The 3,776-nt window shown below is 55.0% G+C and overlaps 1 non-coding gene across 1 annotated transcript; it reads right to left on the bottom strand.

The window, feature by feature from the left end:
- Nucleotides 1-2,929: 2,929 nt before the first annotated feature.
- On the bottom strand, nucleotides 2,930-3,001 carry TRNAQ-CUG (transfer RNA glutamine (anticodon CUG)). Its single transcript has one exon. It is a non-coding gene; the product is annotated as a tRNA-Gln (tRNA).
- Nucleotides 3,002-3,776: the final 775 nt, after the last annotated feature.

Below are 3,776 nucleotides of genomic sequence, written 5' to 3'. Positions count from 1 at the left end.
CCTTTGGTCCCGTGTGCGAAATCGTGCAACTGTGTCTGGAGAGGAGAGTAGAAGGCTCATGCTTCCCCAGGAACTCACATAGTACCTCCACCAACCACCCAGCAGGTGGGGAATCCAGTCACCAAATTTAACCCTTCGTTTATGTGGGCCGGGATTGAGCGCTGGTTCGGCTGGTAGTACTGGCTGGTGAGACGAATTTTGGGAGGTGATGAACAATGATTCACCTGCCTGACGGCAAAGAATCCTCTCCAGTCTTTGCCAATGTCTGTGAACCACTGCAATCTGTCCCTTCTCTACTATATCACTTGCAGCACGGCATACAGTACGTCTAGCTATTTCTTCTATGTCTCTTGAAAATGCTGGAGCGGCTTAGTTGCTGCATTTGCTCTCTGCGTCTAGTCATTCATTCTCTCCCACACTCTTCTGGGCCATCCTGGCATTTGCAGTCCTGCTGAACATCAAAGACGCAGTGCTGGTGTGCCCAGTGGCACTGTCAGCCCCTGCAATTAAGTTCGGGGGCATGGTCTGTTATTGTGATGGTATGCTCACTATCGAAATATGGGGGTGGTCAAGAGAGCTGGGGACCAGGAACTCCGGGTTCCTCCCCCTCAAAATGTGGGAGGGGAGGGGAGGTTAGGGGTAAGTGGGGCGAGGGCACAGAGGCATGGGATCCCTGTCGAAGGGGGCACTGGACGCGCGTCTGAAATCCTGCTTTTTTCGGTTTCTCCACCGCCTCTCGCAGCTTTAGTCTCGGTCCTTTCGTGGCGTTTCTTGTTCCAATTTTCAGTTTGCTGACGTCGTGTAAGAGCTCACCCACAAGAGGTGGCATTGATGGCAAAAGTCTCAGTGTTCTGGGATGAGGCCCATTGGCGCATCACACTCCTAACCGCATCTCTCCCCCCTGCAGGTGACCCTGCAGCACTCGCAAACACCCGCAAAATCATGGGACCACATTTTGAGCACTGGAGGCAGGGAGGCAGGCACAACAGCCTCCCTCCAAGCAAGGACCAGCACCCCTACATTTTTAAGGGAAGTATAATAAGGAGGCAAAGGGGGCAAATCAGAGGAGGGGGTGGCAGGTCTTGATGCAAGAGGTGGAAATTGACTGGTCAGAGCGGGTCCAACGCAAGCCTGGCAGGCAGAGTTTAGGAGCAGGGACTGAAGGGCAAGGTCAGGGAGACCGGGCGCAAGGAGCTGGGAGTTAAGCCCCAGAGGGAGGCGCTGCCAGAGGGTTAAACCCCGCCCGGCACAGGCAGGGGCAGAGGGGTAAACAGTTATCCTGGTGGGCTGAGACTCCCAGTGTTCGCCAAACGCATCGGGTGGGGGGAGTACCGCCAGGGCCCGGCCCTTTTTATTTCCCCTCTCAAGGCCAGCCCTCTCAGCATCGGCGTTCCGGGCTGGGCTCTTAACGCACCAGAAATCCCCTGCCCGCCTGACAGCTGCCCAAAGCTCCACCTCCCCACCTCTGATGTAACCCTACTGAGGTGCTAGCACGTAGGACCGACTCAATTCAGTGGAAACTCCCGGGCATCCACACCTCCCCACTCCCTATCCCCGTCCACCCCAGCCCACGGTGGGCCTCTGTGCCACCCCCTCCCCGACATTTCCCACACCCCCTCCCCGCCTCAGTGGTCAGGTACCGCCTTACATGCAGCGCTGCAATCGTTGTCCCCACTGGGTTGCAAATGTATGGAAATTGAACGTAACGAAACACTTAAAAAAGGCAGATACAACGTAAATGAAAAATACTTGTAGCCTGAGAAAGGAAAATAGGTTTGGAAAGTCTGGACAAGCCGGGTTTCCCTCAGCAGCGTGTGTTTGCTGACAATGTCGGTGGCATGTGGCTTCGGCAAAGTGTTGGCCACCTTAGAATTTCAAATGAGGATTGTAAGCGAGGTGTGAATGAGCTCTCCCTGACGGCATTTACTGAGGAGAAACTAGGGCTTGGAGGAAGACTTTGGGACCAGACTGTATTTAACATGAACTCACCTACTCTGCAAGTATCCTCGAGCCAGACAGAAGCTGGGGCATTGCCTGTCTGAGACTCTAAAGTGTCGGAGGAGGGCAGCGTGTGTGGGGCTCCAGCCCTGGGACTCTCCCTCCCGTCGGCCAAGGCTCACTATTCCATCCCAGCCCTGGCCCTCCTTATCTTCAAAACGGCATGTGGGCCAGAGGAAAAGTGTGGTAGGAAGCCCAGGGCCAAGCTTGAGTCGAACAATCAGGTGCAGAGCAGAACCCAACATCAGGAGCAATTTAGAGAGCCCTAACCCATTGTGGCCATCCCAGCCAAAGCCCTGGCTCTAGGAGGTGTGAGTCACCCAGCAGGAGGGGAAAGATTCACTCTTACACAGCTGGAGACAGGGAAGTTGAGCTCTGGGGCTTTCCCACAAGCATGAGTGGCAAGTCTGTAGAATTTTTGGTGGTGCTCAGAATCCACCCCCCAACTCTTCCCCCACCTGCCTAAGGCTCTCAGAGGGGAGGTAGGGGTGGTCTGGGGTGCAGATCAGGGTACAGGCTTTGGGATGAAGTTTGGATGCTGAGTGCAGGCTCCAGGCTGGGGTTGAAGGAAGGGTGAGAGGTGCAGGCTCTGGGGCTGAGAATGAGGGATTCATGATGCAGGAGGGGGCTCAGAACTGGGGCAGAGGGAGCTGGAGAGGCTCAGGGCAGCCTTCCTTGCCCTTATTGGAGTGCAGGCACTAGGACAGCAGAACTGCCCAGAATCCCTCTACTCCAGCAGCAGGAGCAGGCAGGGGACCTGCACACGCTGCTTTTTGTCAGGCAGGGACACAGAGCTGCAGGAGGAGGGGTGGCAGGCAGGGCCCAGGGAAGAGACCCAGCTCCAAATATTGCTGGAGCAGGGCCCTTAAGCCCTGAATATTCCTGGAGCCCGAGCACCACAAATGTATATAACCTGCCACCTATGACCACAAGGTCCCACTGAGATTTGAACTCAGATTACAGGATTCAGAGTCCTGAGTGCTGCCCATTACACCATGGGACCAGCTTAGGCTGCCTTCTCTGCTCATCAGTGACCCTCATGGGGCTGGCTTGTGTAAGGGGGCTCTTGGCCTTTTTACTAGGAGGGATGCAGGACAAACAAGCAAATATCAGGACAGTCCCGATAAAATTGGGATGTCTGCTCACCCTACATCAGGCTTCAAGTTGAGAATCATTTCCCATTCCCGCTCTGTGGGAGGGGAGACTTTTAAACACGCTCTCTGTGCGAATGCACGTGGCTAAGCAAAGAGAACGAACCCAAACCCCCCTGTGCTTTGGGAGCCAGGTTTGTGGTGGGAATTCTGTAGTTCAGATGACTTCACACCTGGGCATTGTGATTCTTTACTAGTTTCTCTGGCATTGGGGCATTTTTTTCACTCACAGCTGTGATGGCTGAGTGGTTAAGGTGTGGAAGTTAAAATCCAGTAGGGTTTCCCTGTGCCGGTTCAAATCCTGCTCACAGTAAGGCTTGTGTTTTAGCCAGTCTCTGGATGCCAAGGAGCCATTTCCCCATAGGAAGTTCATTGAGTGCCCCTGTGGTGCTGGGGGCGCTGGCTCTGGGGCTGGTAGGGGGGTTGATGTCTGCACAGACTCTCAGCTGCCAGGCCGGAGGGGGCACTTGGGACCTTACCAGACTGGCTCAGTGAAGATGGGGGGTTGACAGAGCAATACAGACGCTCTCCAGAGCATGGAGCAGCATCCTCCCATGCAGCCAGGCAATGAGCATTTCCCACAGCCTGGGTGCTTGAAGGCTTAAAGTTAAGAGCAATGGAGGTCAG

The sequence above is a fragment of the Chelonoidis abingdonii genome, chromosome 18, assembly GCF_003597395.2.
Source record: "Chelonoidis abingdonii isolate Lonesome George chromosome 18, CheloAbing_2.0, whole genome shotgun sequence".
NCBI lineage: Eukaryota > Metazoa > Chordata > Testudines > Testudinidae > Chelonoidis > Chelonoidis abingdonii.
This window is presented reverse-complemented; position numbering and strand designations above follow the sequence as displayed.